We start from the raw sequence: 17,256 nt of genomic DNA, 5'->3' as shown, positions 1-17,256 counted from the left end.
GTTGACTGCTGACCTCGGTAATCGTGAAGTCTAGGAGGTAAGGACATTTTTCACGAGGTTCTGGGTTTGAGTTCCGGAGGAGCAAGTATCCGTGGTCTAACCAAAATCGTTAAAAGTTAGAGGGCGCCGGCCGAACATGTTCGAAACTGCTCGGCTCACAGCTCATTTACTATCGAGCCGAGCCAACAGCTTACCCAACCGAGCCGAAATAAACCGAGATGATGGCTCACCCCAACCGAGCCGGATCGAGCTGTTCGCTCAGTTGAACCGAGCGAAACCGCTTAACATCACTACCCGGGTTGGGCTTCTGCTTCTGTTCAAAACTTCGACTGTGCCGGTCTCAGTCTTGGTGATAAGAACTACAGTATATACTTATATTAATGTTCACGACATTTGAGACTGCCCCGTTAGAAAAATCAATGGTCGCCTTGTTAATCGAGACGAGACGAGATGCAAGCAGTGTCCCATCCCGTGAGCAACACTAAAAATATTGCACATTACTCCATACATTTCTCATAGCTTTCGCTTTTCAGTCTAATCAGGCCATGATCTCAAAACGAGTTAAAACGAGCTAAACGAGCGAGCCAGTTATCAAACTCGACTCGACTCGAAACTCGACCTCAAAACAGTGACTCGACTCAAATTCGCTTCGAGTTTTCGAGTCGAGTCGAGTTTTAGCTCGACTCGTGCCCATCCCTAGCGAAATATGAAAGGTGCAAATAAGTGTATATTAGAAGTTCCTAAAGGATATGAAGAACTACAACGAAACTTTGTGCAAAATAAAATGTTTTTAGTTTGTGCAGAAATACAGTTTTTGGATAAGGCCCCCCTCCGAAAAAAAAGTAAATATTACCGTAGTAGCGGAGGAAGGAGTGGACCGAAGCAAATAAAATTGTGTGTAGATACGTATAAAGTAAGGCCTCTCGAATTTCCCTAGTGTCAGCATTCGATTTGCTTCAAATTTGGCACATCAAGAGTAAACAGAAAATAAATCGACACGTGTGTTTGTTTATGCGGAAAAACATTGTAACATGAAAGAAGTCTCCCGAAATACTGTAAAATACGCTATACTCTTTGTGCTTACTGTTAATGTGCCAAATTTGAAGAAATCGGATGGGGACACTTGTTGAACATGGAAGACCTTATTTTATTTATAATATCTACACAAAATTTCATTCGCTTCTGTCCACTCTTTCCTGCACCCACACCCAACGCTTCGGCCCATCCAACAGTTTCTTTCTTTTCTTTTTTCAGGAAAATACGAATCAGGTATTCCCTAATCTTACGTCTACAATATCTGTGTACAATTTCATTCACTTCGGCCTAGTTGTTCTTGCCTTTTGGGCGCCAACTTTCAAAATTTTGAGTGGATGTTTTCGCTTCTAAAACCGTTTTTCCGAAGAAAATATAAAATACTGTGTTAGTTAATTTTTTGAGTATTGTCCCTACACAAAGTTTCGTTGCAGTTCTTGATGTCCTTTAGGCACTTCTGACATGCTGTTATTAACATTTTTGATATTTAGTAATCAAAGGTTTGGAGGGGTCCGTGCCCCACCCAACCGTTTTTTCTAGGAAAATATGGAACTCGTATTCCCTCATTTTACGTCTACAATATCTGTGCGCAATTTCATTCACTTCGGTCCACTTCTTCTTGCCATTGGCAATCTGGCAATCTTACAAAGTTGAATCCCTCCTTCGTAATCACGACCTTGTATAAGGACGCAAAACTCAGAAACTAAAAAAAAAAAGAAAAAAAAGACTCAGCTATTGCTTCTACACTATTTCAATGGTTCGTACTAGACATCGCTTCCCCAACATCGCTTCCCCAACCATGGTTGTGGCCTTAATTAAACGTAATGTTCTTGTATTAAATAAATTTATTTTAAATATATCTAAGCTTCTCATTAGTTTCAATTAAGTTGCTTTTCAAAGATCCTCTAAAATTTCAGTGACGCACTATGGTCTATAAGCCATTGACTTCTGTGGCCACCCCGCCTACAAACTACAGACTTAACCCTCGAGAACTCGCAGCGCGGTCTTTTCGACCGCACCTATAAATATTCTTTGATTTTGTTTAGTGGCTTTGAGCAAACTTCCCCTCACCCCCTTCTAATCCTTCCCCAGACTGTATTGTTGCAACACACCATCGCTTTTGGCAAGTGTACAATTCATTTAAAATTATGTAATTCATTCCTTAACGTCAAATTTTACAGCGCGGATCGCGGTTTCGACCGCGTGCGAGTTCTCGCGTGACGGTCTGTGCGCGAGTGCTGAACGGTTAAATATTCGATAAAGCATTTCAGTAGTAAGTAGTTGCCACAATATTATTATGAACGTATTTAATTCCAACATAACAGCTATGTTAGTAATATTAAAATTATTATTAATAATGATAACGAGTAGGGAGTAATTAATTACGTGTATGACAACTATTTGCTACAGAAAGACTTGTATACAATAAATATATGTGTAAAAATAATTTACTTCAAAACAGAACAAGGAAAACAAAATTTATGACGTACATAACTAAAACACAATAATATGTTAGTAATATGAGGTCAATGGTGTGGAAATAGAGAAAAACGAAATTATGAAAGATCTGGGAATCAGTTTTGGAAGGAAGTAAAATTTTGTCACCATAGAAATATATCATGGAAAGAGCAAGAAAGTACAATAGGCTTCATTTATTTATTCATTTATTTATTAGTTCACAACGATAGAATATGTATTTATACAAATTACTTGTAAGAACTAAGGTTCTATAATACGAAGCAGTATATCTAAAACTTTGACCAACAGATTGACAGTATTCTTCGCACGGACGCGATGGTAGCGCCACAAGAGATTTTTTAGGTCCAGTGCCGTTTAGGACTTGTGCCGCGAAATGATCTTTAGGACTTGTGCTGTTTAGGACTTGTGATGCGAAATTATTTTTAGGACTTGTGCCGTTTAGGACTTCTGCCTTTAGGACTTGTGCCGTTTAGGACTTCTGCCGTTTGGGACTTCTGCCGCGTCCCCACTGGAACTACAATTCAGTGTGAGCGGAGAAACCATTCGACAGCACCTCCATCAACATGGGAAGCACTACAAGTTGGGTCGATGGTTCCCACGTGATTTGACTCCGGGCCTGTTTCTTTGCTGTCTTGTCTGAGGAAGGAGCTATTTCTGGACAGGGTGCTGACATATGATAAAAAAATGGTTCCTGTGCGAAACTCCATGGCGCCCACATCATTGGTTAGCATCACATAAACCGGTTCCAAAACAGCCGAAACCATCACTGATTCAGAAGAATTTCCTCCTGTGTGTTTGGTGGACTGCTCGCGGCATCGTGCATCGGAAACTACTACCAGCTGGTCAGAGCATCAATGCAACCGTGTACTGTTAGCAGTTGATCTGTGTTCGAGAAAAACTCAAAACTCTGGAACCAGCAATTCTGAATCGCAAAGGGGTCGTCCTGTTACAGGTCGTCCTGTTACAGGTCGTCCTGTTAGTAGAGGTGTAAAATGTACTTGATACCGTCTTCCCTTCACAGCCCACAAGTTCTACCGCGATGAAATATATGGCTTTTCAGAACGTTGGCAGAAGGTCGTCGATACTGATGGAGACTAGTTTTGATCTTCCAGGTACGTCTTAGGTGACATATCGGTGTTCGAAAGTGGTGGGTTAAAAATCGATAGAACTTTCTTGGTTACCTTTATGTTACAGATAGAAGGTTGTTTAATCAAAATTATAAAATTTCATTGAAAGCAGTTCCCAACTGTTCTGTTCTGATTGAAATGACACAATTGACAATGCAATTTGAAGACAATTTCTGAAGAAACTGCAAAACAGACTGTATAACAGTCTCAGTATTCTCAGGCATACGAGCACTCTTAGGTCGCCCAGATATTTTTTCAATGCCGAACTCGTTCGGTAATTATCGACCCACTGCAAGATATCGATCCGATTAAGAATATTTTCATACGTTTGATAGCAAACTTTGATTGTAAAGCTTTTTGCACTTTGATCACACAACTGCTGGTTTTCAAAAACATTTCGACTGCCTACGTGGGATGGGCTCCTTATCAAACCATAATGACTACTGAAAACAGTAGGAGAGTGGTGAGCCGGAGCAACCTCTCACTCTCCTCTACTGACAGCACAACAGCCGGTCAAAAAGTGTCAGGCCTTATTGGATAGTATTGAAAATAATTCTATTGTCAATTGCTGTCTCATTTCAATACACAACAGAACAGACTAATTCAAATGAAAACAAAGTAATTACAAACTGGTTTCAATAACATTTTATATTTTTGAGTAAACAATTTGATACCTGCAATACTTTTTCTTTTATTAGCCTTTAAAATGAGGGAGGTAATATTGGGTCACCCTGTTTAATATAATCGTCAGAGGTGTTCTGAATATGGACACTGAATTGTCCAAGCACAACAGGAGGTCGTGGTACAAACAATGTGATCTAAGTGAAATAACCCCAACTTTAGGAGTGCAAGAGTGTGTGTCTGTTCTGGGAGCGGACTGGATAGCTTAGTGGTGGTTATCTTATCGGCGCGGGACGCCTAAGTTCCCGGGTTTGAGTCGCGGTCCATTCATGTTCCTTCGCCATTCACTCTGATATATTGATGGCTCTTAAATATTAGTTGTATCTTTAAACTAACATAGTGTACTGTGGTTTATTAACCAAAATCATCTGCTTTTGTCAGTGACGTGCAGCGAAATAGGAAATCATTGTAATAGTAATTAAGATAACGGCGTGCAGAATGAGATTTGCGCAATTTTTATTTATTAAAAAAAAAAAAAGACTGCTAAACTCCCACACACAACAGCAAAATATTTGAAGCAATCATATGTGTCAATGGATACATTTTGTGCGAAACAAGTCATTCAGTTTAAACCAGTGTTTCCCAACCGGTGTATCGCGAAACATTTGAATTTTAAAATAGTAAATCATTTAATAATTTGTTGAAATTAGTCTTGAGACAGAGTGTACCAGTGTACGTTTCTAGCGGCGACAAGAATGCTCTGTATTACTTACAGTCATTACTTTATAGAAACTAAATTTATAATTACTATAAAACTCAAACTAGTGTGTTGCCATGTTGTGGGCGTTCAGTAAAGTGTGTCATCAGTCAAAAAAGGTTGAGAACCACTGGTTTAAACTACAGTGACACATTTGATTTGGAAAAGAAGGAAAAATACTACTCGTGATATTACGGAGAAATGTGTATCAATGAAATACGATTGCCTATTTATGAATCAAATGAAGTATGTTTAGTGCATAAAGCACTAATATTCAGTAAGAAAAATGCAGCAAAAGTATATATGCAATGCGGTGCAATGCAATGGCATATTTTGACATTTTCAATCACAAGTATTTTAATATTTCAATGTGTTTACGATGGTTCATTGTTGACATTCTTGATTTTACTCACGATAATGTATCAATCGAATAATTTCCACACAAAGGTTTCGCAAATCTTTAACAAATTACTAGGTGCTTTAAATTTCTCGCTGTTGAATAATAGAGGTCAGTATTTGTGCTATTTCAACATAGCAGAAAGTAACACTGCGGGTTTTGTATACTTCTGCTAACGAAAAGGTAGACTCCTTTCCAGAGAGTAAGTCCAAAAAAACTACTCTAGATCCTCACGAATTCCGTACAGATCTAGTTCATTTTCCCTGCATATTTGAAACAGACAGGAATGGAAATTGAACGATAATATTGCAATATGTTAATAGTAATTTCGTTATGGATTTAAGAAAAAGAAAAAAGAAAAGTTTTAAGTCACAGTTTTGATACATTATTTATATTTTTAATGTAGCAGCATTAAAAGAGCAATACAAGTAGGTGCAATATCATAATTACAAGTAGATTACAAAGATTAACCTTCTACTTTACGGTAATTTGTTAATTATTTTACTACTAATTCGAGTGTCCCCAATGATTAATAAAAATGAATTTATGCGGTAGTTGTATTACTTTAATATAATGTAAAAGGAAAATAGTATTCCAACTTGTTAGAACTAATACATCTCAGCAAAAGAGGTAGGTTCTATTATTTTCTTTGTGGAAGTTAAGTAAAAGAACCGTCCACCCTCTGAATGCTTAAACTACAATTTATTAATATATAAGAAAATTACAGCTTCACAAAATGAGAGTAATTACACTAGGAATAGCTTCTCAGTGCAGTTGTTCATTAAATGTCAAAACAATATTCGCAAGGAGAACAATACAAAAAGCTCAGACTGTGCTTTTAAGTAAATTTTACACGCGTTAATAAAATCAGACTTACATGAGCATGATATAAGAAACTCTCAACCCAGTCCAAGGTTTTTTTCTGACGTGCATGACATACGATCTCAGAGGATTCGTTAGTTCCCTCCGTCTGCTTCTCTTGGTAGTCACCAAGACCAAAGATGGCCCCCTGATTCCAAGTTTCTTATTTCATTACAAACTTTTACTCATTAATTTTCAATCAGACGTTAAACTATTCGTCTTTAGTATTTAAAAGTCCTATTGCCTTACATATCACCCTTTTCCGAGAAGGAAACATGTTAATAGTCCATTAAGAATACAGTTCCAAGGTTTTATTCTTTCCGTTACACTTGAGCGCAGACACACACACACAAAATGTAACTTATTTACATCTCCATTAGTTATATATATATATATATTCATAAAATCTCAGTTCTCATAACACGGAAACATGTTTTGTTCGGCTACCTTTCTTAGAGCCAGAACTCAAAAATAATTTGCGAAGAATGCATTGAAATAAGCAGGGTAAAAGCAAGAATATTTGAAAACATTCTGCTATTTTCTGGTAACATGTGATTCATTCTACCCGCCGTTTGAAAGGAAGTTGAGAGGAAACTGATCTTTATTTCCAAAAGAGTTGGGAATCCCAAGAAATAAAGTAAAATCACGTTTATTTGCAGTGTCAGAATTACAATCTTCATGCCATAGCAAAGTTATCTTACTTTAGGTTTAGAAGATACTAGAGCAGAAAAACAGAAAATCAAATAAATTTTCTGCACATAAGGCGAGTTAGCTTTCTTTCTCTCTTTTTTTTAAAAAAAGAAATAAGTTTGGTTCTTAAAACTATCTTTTGTTTTACAGGAAACCAGATAAAGTCTTCTTTAACTTATTTTCTGAAAAAAACCGCCATCAAGTACTCAAAATCAGTAGAGACTGAAGTCAGTATTCAAAATAAATTAGTATTAGTATTAATATTTCAATACCCTGTCAAAATAAACATACAAGCACGATTGGAAGAATCTTTAAAATTATGACTTTTTTTTTTAAAAAAATAACTTGTTGGCTCTTCTGTTTCTGGCGCGTGGGCTCCCTAAACTTTGTGGTAAACAAACACCGTGAGCTTAGGTTTTCTGGGAGTTCTCTTATTCCCATCGCCTTTTTCTTTCTGCCGTCATTATCTCATTACAACCTCCTCGTTTAGCCTCGGTGCATTATCATTGGACGTTAAACTGAAGAAAAAATGTCCATTTATTTTTTAATTTGGATCCAAAAACTATTTTAGACTAAATTGCATAGCAATTCTACGTTTTGCTAGGAAGAAAAAAATTGAATGTTTAAAATGCAAAAACAATGTTGATGTATCATTATATTAAATTAACTCTTACACATTTTAAATTAGTAGTACCCGATCGTTGAAAGAAATATACGATTCTTTTCAAACCATTTCTTCTTAAATTTCAGTATCTTATATTTTTGAATATTTAGGTCACTTCTCACTTTTCCACAATTTAATGCTCCTGTAATAATGATTCGACGTTAATGATTTCCAATCCTGAGTTCATCCGAACGTATCATTTAGCATTCTTTCATGAATTTTTGAACATGCTTTTCTGTCCTGAAATTACCTTACTGCATAGTTGCACTATAGAAATAGTTGTTTCTAAATGTGGATTTGCATATTTATGGAGTAAATCTTTGAAAATAACTTTACGAAATTGTGAATTGCACACTTCGCTCACGTTCCTTCTACAGAAACTAGCAAGGGAAGAGTAACACTCAGGGATAAAATAGTGGTAAACTGCACGGAAAATATGAAAAATATAAATCCTAAGATCAGTAATTCGAATCAACCCTACGACATGTGGAATTTTTATTGAATAAAATATATGGAAAAGAAAAAGCATATTTCAACATTTTACTAAGACGTAATTTTCACCAAGAAACACCTCCTTTCTGCCAAAGAATTGTCTACATCAGGAACAACAAATTTGAATACTTCATAGGTTTGATTGCTTTAAGTTGTAACGAGCGAAGCCGTAGCAAGGTGCTGTAGAATGAGTTGTTGAACGAAAAACGCTAGTCACAAGGAGTATCTCCACAACACATGAAACAAGTATTTTTTGTTAATGGTTTTACTTTCGAAAATTAAACGTTGCAGTTATATTGCTTCATGAGGTTACTTTAAAACATGTATTATGTGAAACTTATATGGAAAATGTATTTAAATAAAATCATGTTTAATAAAACGTAATAATGGTAAAGAAGAACCCTTTAAACAATTGAGATATATTTTAGTTTAACATTTAGTAGTATAACATGAATATACACATTCAGATATATGTTTTGTATTTTGTCTTATAAACAAAAGGATAAATAAGAGTAAATATTATTTAACAGACACATTTGTGTTCCTAAGGCTTTATAAGGAAATACAGAAATATTACACAATTCTCACCATATTAATAATAATATTTTACGGTGGACAAACCCGTTTTCGTGGGCTTTCTCTGAGTTCTTCCATTTCCGTCTACTTCCGTCCACCATGTCGTTCATTCTGATAAGAACCCTCAAAGCATAATCGTTTGATGCAATAATAATAATAATAATAAGCTTAACCAAGCCATGCTCACTCGTCTAGTGGCTTGGGCATGCTTTGTAATAATGATTCGACCAAAGGTGCACAGGGTTCCGAGTTCCATTCCCTGTGGAACAGCTTTTAAATTTTAAGGCATATGGTGGCTCAGATTCTACAAACTGTAAGTCTACATCTCATATAGTCTCGACCCGGAACAGGGACAGTAAATTCTAACTAATAAACTACAATAAACAAATTCAGAACATACATCGGATCATAATAATACTGTGTGTTTCAGATGACAAGCGCCATGACCTTGAGTAGGCTTCACGTGGCGTCCAATTGGCTTTGAGCGGTGTTGACAATTCGCTACAAGCAGTTCTGTATGCTGACTTCTCGCGCTACTGCTAATTTTGACAATACCAGAGGCGCTTATTAGAAATATTGTATTAGCACATTAACTGCTTACTTTACGAAGTAGAGAAAACAATTACGAACACATACGTAAAAACTACATCATTATATGTCAACTGGTTGCCATGATACACGCTTTTAAAGGTTTCCATATAAAACAATTAGTAAAACGAGTGTTGAGTCCCGTGTCTAATTTCCACTGGATTTTTCTTCGATTTGGAAATAGAACTCAACTTTTGTTACAGGATAATCATTGTTGTAACCAGCAGGTTGTTCTAGGATGCTATACAGCTATAACTTTTACTTGCTATACTGCTATTACTTTTACTATTAAAATAACTACTTCCAAACTAAGGTACTCTTTTATTTACGGACACTGGTACATGCACACAAATTTCAAAAGTACTTTACTAATTTTTATCCCCATGCTACTAAATAGTATTCTTCACAGTACTTCTAACAAGTCCACTTGCATACTACAACTTCATTCTTGCTCCCACGAACTCTTTGACTCATGCCAAAGCTGACCATCCTCGTGCGCATCACAGTCTATTGACTGTAGTCTAACATTCTTCACAGACTATTTGCTATACCACATTCTCCACAGATTATTCACTATTTAATTCTTCCACATTCTTCACAGGTTATTCACTATTACACTCTTCCACATTCTTCACATATTATTGACTATTACACTCTTCACCCGTTTTTTTTACAATGACAATCTATTAGGTGGTCTCCTGATCCTTCCGGATCTTCTTGGTAGCTGCTCTGCTGATGTTCTGCCATCTCCTGGATATCTTATTGGTAGCTGCCTATCTGGGCCTCGTACTGGTGTTCTGCCATCTTCTGGATGTTGTCTTGGTAGGTGTTGATCTTGCTCTCTGACTGATGTTCTGTCACTTTCTGAATTTATGTTTGGACTTCTAGGCAGTTGTACGTGTTGTATATCTTCCACTGCTGCGTCTGCGAGCGGGTTCTTTCGGCAAAGAAACCATATATTCTCCTGACATTTTCTTGGCATGTTATCTTCTTGGTCTCCCTTTGCTTGCGGAAAAATTATTTGATGTCGATGGCACTTCCGTATTTTTCCTTGTGTTCTTACCAAAAACACGACTGGGCTCATCTGTCTGACCAGTTCGTCTTTGATAAACTTAGGAAAACGATCGCGATAGTTCTTCACCCAGACCACTTCATTCTTTTCTTGTTGCTCCACTTCTTTCATGTCTTTTTTGTCGCGTTCAAACACTCCCTTCTGTACAACATTAAACATTGTGCGTGGTTGGAAATTTAACATCAATTCCGCTGGTGGTTTCCCTGTTGCCTTACTTGGTGTGAATCGAAGCATATATAATATTTCCCTCAGCTTATGCTCTCCTAATCTACGGTTCCATGCATATTTATTGTCTAAAAACTGTTTTCTTAAAAGCTGCTTTACAGTCTGCACAGCTTTTTCAGCGATTCCATTGCTTTCTGGGTTGTATTGTGGGGTTAGTACTGCCTTGATGTCTCTTTCCTTTAGGTATGTCGTGAACTCAAATGGTGTAAAAGGAGGTCCGTTATCTGATACTAAAGTCTTTGGATACCCGAAAATTTGAAAAAAAAAAACTCGTCTAACTATTGTTTCGTTTCAGATGCTGTCGTTGAATTTACATTCCACACTTGGATCCATTTTGAAAAACTGTTCACTAACAGCAAAAATTTAGATTCCACACAATCAAAGTGATCTACATGCACTCTTCCCATCGGATGTCTTCTGCTTTCCAACTACTATATTGATTTTTCAAGTTATTCTTATGCATGCAATTACACGTTTCACAAAATTCGCTCATTTTTTTATATCACGGTCTAAACCTGACCACCAAACTGCTTCCTTGGCTACAGCCAGCATTCTCCAAGCACCTAGGTGATTCCTGTGTAGCTGTTCCAGATATTTCTTCCTTAACTTATGTGGGAGTACAGTTTTGCCTTCCATAATCACACATTTGTTCACAACTGAAATCTTTGCTTGTTGTTAAAGAATGTTCTTACCTCTGTAGTATTATGTTCTTCCTTCAACTTCCTCGGCCAGCCTTTTATTATCCATTCTCTCACCTGACATAATAATCGGTCTGCTTTCGATGCCTCCATGACTTCTTGGACCGTTAATGGTGCCAACATTATTTGTCTTATGAACTCTTTTTCGTCTATTTTTACGTCCACTGGTGACTCATTAATCGGTAGTATGGATAGGAAATCTGCTACTTCCACTTGCTTACTATAAAGGATTTTGAAGTCGTACGAAGACAAGAACAGCATCCATCGTTGGAGTCTTGGTGAAGCTGCGTCCGGAATAGCCTTTTCTCCGAATATGATCTTGACTGGCATAGAATCTGTAATAATTGTAAAACGTCTACCGAACAAATATTTATGAAATTTCTTTACTCCGTGTATTATCGCTAATGCTTCCCTTTCGAACTGGGCATGGTTACGTTCTGCATTGCTCAATGTTGCTGACGTACACGCTACCGTCTTCAACTTGTTATTCACTTTGTTACACAGCATGGCGCCGATTCCATCCTGTGATGCATCCGTAATGAGTACCATCTCTTCCTTCTCATCAAATGGGTGTAGTATTTCCGCCTTCTTCAGCAGTTCTTTTGCTTGTGTAAATTCTTGTGCATGTCGTTCATCCCAACACCATATGGCTCCTTTCCTTAGTAATGTATACAACGACGGAATTTTTGACGCTAAGCCAGGTAGTTGTCTATGGTAAAATGAAAGCATGCCTAGGAAGGCCTTCAGTTGCGTTACATTCGTCGGTTCGGGACATTTCATGATCGCTTCCACCTTATCTTCCATTGGTTTAATTCCTTCTGGACTAATATGATGTCCCAAATACTCTATTTCCTGCTTGAAGAAAACACAATTGTCTCCCCGCAGTCTGATATTCAGATTCTTGAACTTTTGTAGAAGCATCCGTGTCTTTTCGTAACAGTCAAACGTATCTTTTCCCCATATTACCACATCATCCAAGAAACATGCAGCCCACAGTAAATCTTGTAACACTGACTCCATAAACTTTTGAAAAATTTGTGCTGCACAGCTTAACCGAAATGCTAGTCTTTTGTGTTGGTACAAACCCCAAGGTGTGTTCAGCGTCATGTATTTTAATGAATTTTCATGGATCAACAATTGGTGGTACGCCTGCTTTAAAGCACACAATACGAAACAATGGGCACCCTTCAACTTGTTCATTAAGTCTTCAATGCGTGGTAGTGGGTACGATACTTTATCCAAGACTTTGTTTACCGTCACGCGAAAGTCCCAGCATAACCTGATGCTTCCATCTTTTTTTCTCGCTAATACCAGTGGCATCGCCCAATCGGAATAATCCACTTGCGTCAAAATTCCTTGTTGCACCAACTTGTCTAACTCATCTTTCACTTCTAGTTTCAAACTTACAGGTATTTCATATGCCTTCTTGAAAATTGGTACCGCTTCTTCTTTCACTGGCAATACCACTTTGTACCCTTTAACTGGTGTGTTTAAGTCTCCCTCAAACACTTCTTTGAACTCATCTTTGATTTTACTTGCTAAGTTGTCAGCTACAGTTGCGTCATCTGTTCCTATCGAGGCAATATTACTACTAAACTGAATTAGTAAAACGAGTGTTGAGTCCCGTGTCTAATTTCCACTGGATTTTTCTTCGATTTGGAAATAGAACTCAACTTTTATTACAGGATAATCATTATTGTAACCAGCAGGTTGTTCTAGGGGAACATTACTTTCAGGGGGAGGAAAGCTTCTCACACATTATAACAGAACAAATGACCTCTATCAGAATATGAAAGCATTTTAACCTACATGCTATACACATATTGTATTTTCACGATGCTACCTTATCAAAAGACTGATCTCGACAGCACTGAAGTTGAAAACCGGACTGTAAGAGATGAATCAATAAGTTATTCATAAGAAAACAAATGCTGTTTATAGAAGTCTGTTTATCTGATTTTCTGTTTATGTGGGTTAAAATAGTAAAAGAGAAAAAACTCAAAAAAAAATTCAACTCAGATATTATTATGCAATAATATACTAGTGAGTTCATAGTACGCCAGTTAGGGAAATGAGAATATAAAGCATATGGTTAATTTTAGTTGTTTTAATCAGGTACAGAAACCGTATTGATGATGTTTCATTTTTTTTAATTTTCATATTTTATTATAAACGTCCCTCATTTGCATTAACTATTAAATAAGTTTATTAAACATATATCAGACGAACCTCAATTTGAAGCTGGAAATAGTTTGGAAAGACAGGACCCCCGTTTCCCTTTGCAATCTGATTCATATACATATATATATATTTGGTCTAGGAATTAATTCGTGCGGTTGGTACGCACACATTGAAGCTGTAGTACAAACACAAAATACATAAATACCTTAAGAAAAATATTGTCCATCGCTAGCCACCACTTTCGCCCATCTGTCAGGCAATGTACGGATTCCGTGGCGACAGAAGTCCTCATCCTTGGAAGCGATCCAGTCAGAGACCCATGTTTCGATATCTTCTGAAGAAGTAATCCGCTGTCCAATCAAATCGTTGTTCATGCAATCGAACAAGTAGTAGTCCGAAGGAGCAACGTCTGGTGAATACGGCGGGTGGGGTAAAACTTCCCATCCGACATTTTCTAAATAGGTTTTGACCGGTTTTGCGACATGTGGGCGAGCGTTATCATGTTGAACAATAAGTTTATCATGTCTGTTCTCCCATTCTAGTCGTGTTCTGGCCAGAGCTTGCTTCAAACGCATTAATTGTCGTCGATAACGTTCTCCATTCATAGTTTCACGCGGTTGCAGCAGCTCATAGTACACCACACCTTTCATATCCCACCATATGCACAGCATAACCTTTGCACAGTGAATATCTCGTTTTGGTTGTGATGGACCTGGTTCACCTGGTTTCACCCAGGCCGTTTTTCGTTTAGGGTTCTCGTAATGGATCCACTTCTCATCACCCGTAATAATTCGATGCAGAAACCCCTTTCTGCTCTGTCGTTGAAGCAGCAATTCGCAAATGGTTTTTCGTCTTTCAACGTCTCTGTCTTTCAATTCATGTGGAACCCAATGTGACATCTTTTGAATCATTCCCATGGCTTTCAAGCGTTTGGAGACTGTTGTTTGATCAACGCCTAATGCTGCTGCAAGTTGTTCCTGCGTTTGACAAGAATCCTGCTCGAGCAATGCTGTCAATTCTTCGTCTTGAACTTTTTTGGCTGTCCAGCTCGCCCTTGGTCTGCCAAGCCGAAATCACCACTTCTAAACCGTGCAAACCACTTCTGACACGTTCGCTCAGCTAGAGCATGGTCACCATACACTTCCACCAAAATACGATGAATTTCAGTCGCACTTTTCTGCATGTTAAAGTAATGCAGCAGGACACCCCGCAAAAACACTTTATCAGGCACAAATTGCGCCATGTTCACTTAACTACAAACTGGTGTTGTTGACGCTTTAATCCACTGCCCTATACTACGAACGATACGCGATGACAGGGGTTTGCAACACATGTGTGGATACACGGAACTGTGGGACGCTCCGTTCGTTGCGCCATCTCTTGTCCACCCGCACGAATTAATTCCTAGACCAAATATATATATATATATATATATATATATATATATATATATATATATATATATATATATATATATATATATATATATATATATATAGGGTGGGCCATTTTAATTAATCCACGGAAATATCTGAAAAATGATAAAACATAGAAGAAATTTTTGAAGTACACGTTATATATTGGTAAGTGGGAAAACCAATTCCGCCAAAAGTACCCCTCCCCGCCCCCCGTTATTGGGGGTTACGTGGGGTAACTTTGAAATGTCAAATGGGAACATGGGTCGAGTAATACCTCGTTCGAAAGGTCTTGGAAAACTAAGTAACGCTGTACCGAAAGGTGTTTCATATTGTGCACCAGTTTCAAAATGAGCGCCATGATATGGTTCGGAAACTCCACTACCCGTAGTATGAAAACCATGGAAGGTAAATGAATGGAACAAAATTGAAATACGTAAATATCATAGGGCATATCGAATGATGTGATCCCTGTGTACTCAGTGGCCTCCCTGAAGGGGTCTTGTGGGCTAACTTCAAAATTTCAATGTCCGACCGGACCATGGTTCGGGCGTGCGCTTGACCTACCCAATGCTGTTTGGAAGGCAGGCTTCATGCATAGAGAATTGGTGCACTAAGTTAACGCGGATGGCCACAGTTACATTTTGATTAACTATTAGTTCATGTCATATTGTGAGCTTGAGGGACGAAGCGGTGTGTACGTACATCCCCGAAATGCTTTCTGAATAACCAGCACGCATTGCATAAAAGTTTCTCTTTTTTTAGTCACTACAGCGTCATCCTTACAAACAAATGTTTCAACCACACCATACCTATTTGTAAGGTTAGCCTTAATTTACTAATTAAAGTAGAGTTCTCGTTTGAACTTTCACTTTTCTTTCCACCCCACTCACATACAGAGCGCAGGGAGAGATTATTTTGCAGGACTTGGATTTCTCTCTATACATTATGGCAATTTTACTCTAATATTTTTATCTCTGTTGTATTATTCTCGAGCCTTGGAACACCTCCGTGGTTTTCCTATTTAATTTTCGTTATTTTCATTTATGTCTAACCGTATTCATACTATGGGCACTAGTCGTTTTCTTAGATACAGTCACCATGTCTTTGCGATCATTTTGAAAACGGTGTCTCATGTCGAAAATTTTCTTACAGAAGCTGTTTGATATTAATTTGTCTATGTAACGTGATGTTACTCGCTTCAAGCTGCTATTTGAAATTTTCAAGTTGGCCCTGGATACCTTTCAGTTGCCCTTGGAGTCACCCCGACAACACCTCTCGATGTGCCTTACGTCAGTTAGCTACTCCAGTTTTTGTTTTGTTCATTTATCTCCAATCGCTTTCATACTACGGGTACTAAACCTTTTCTCTGACACGGATACTATGTTTCGGCGGCCTTTTGAGAACACTGCCATTACGCATCAATCGTTTTCTCCTTAGTGTAGTAGCTTAGCGACTGGATCATGCAAAATGTGATACCAACATGCCACTTTCAGGGATGATAGGCCTATTAATAAGAAGTAAATCCTGATATAGAACCAACTCGGCGGAGGCCTTGTTTTAGGTATATGACGTCATCAATATTGTGGCAGTACCCGAATTTAATCAGAATTTCATGTATAATAATTTTATTTTTATTGATCAATTTTTATTTATTTTATGGATATCGGGTTTTTATAAAATAATGAGGTGAAGGTAAACAACTGTTAAGAATCGAGATTAACGCAAGCTGATGCAAATGGATTGTTTAATTGTCAGCAAGATTCAGTAAACAAAAATGCACAATGGAGAGTCTGCGAATGCAGGAAGACAATGTATGTAATGCGTTAACTCCTACATAAACGACATTCTGTAAATCATGAAAAGTAATTGTAATCTGTTTGTGAACATTTCACACATTCACGGATATGAGGAAATTGCCTAGAATCGGGAAATCGGAGTGTGTCGAGTGTTGCAGTTTTTGAGTCTTGACACGAGGAAAGAATTTGTTTTTCCAAATGAAAGGAGGTCACACGTGCCGAACAGCAGACGACGCCAGAGAATTCCAGAACGGAGAAGTTGAACAAAACCAAGAGACAGGAGGTCTTCGGGGCAGAGAACCGTGAGTTCGATAGACGAGGGAAAGTGATAGAGAACCAGGAGAGTGACAGACAGTCAGATAGGAAACCTTGAATTCTATTGAAAGAGAAATCATCGCGATCTGGATGGAAGCTTCAGCTTTTAGAGAAGCTCCAGTATTTTATTAAAGAAGTTCTACGATTCATCTAGCGCATTGGGAGTGAGACCAGACTCAATGCTAAGCAACAACGCCTGTCCATAGAAGTATCAACTTGGAGATACTGGATTCAACTCGTCAACACCGAGGTCATCCGAGAACGTCA

Source organism: Thermobia domestica, chromosome 17, assembly GCF_964235325.1.
Source record: "Thermobia domestica chromosome 17, izTheDome1.hap1.1, whole genome shotgun sequence".
Lineage (NCBI taxonomy): Eukaryota > Metazoa > Arthropoda > Insecta > Zygentoma > Lepismatidae > Thermobia > Thermobia domestica.
The sequence above is the reverse complement of the archived record's forward strand: the minus strand, read 5'-3'. Positions refer to the sequence as shown.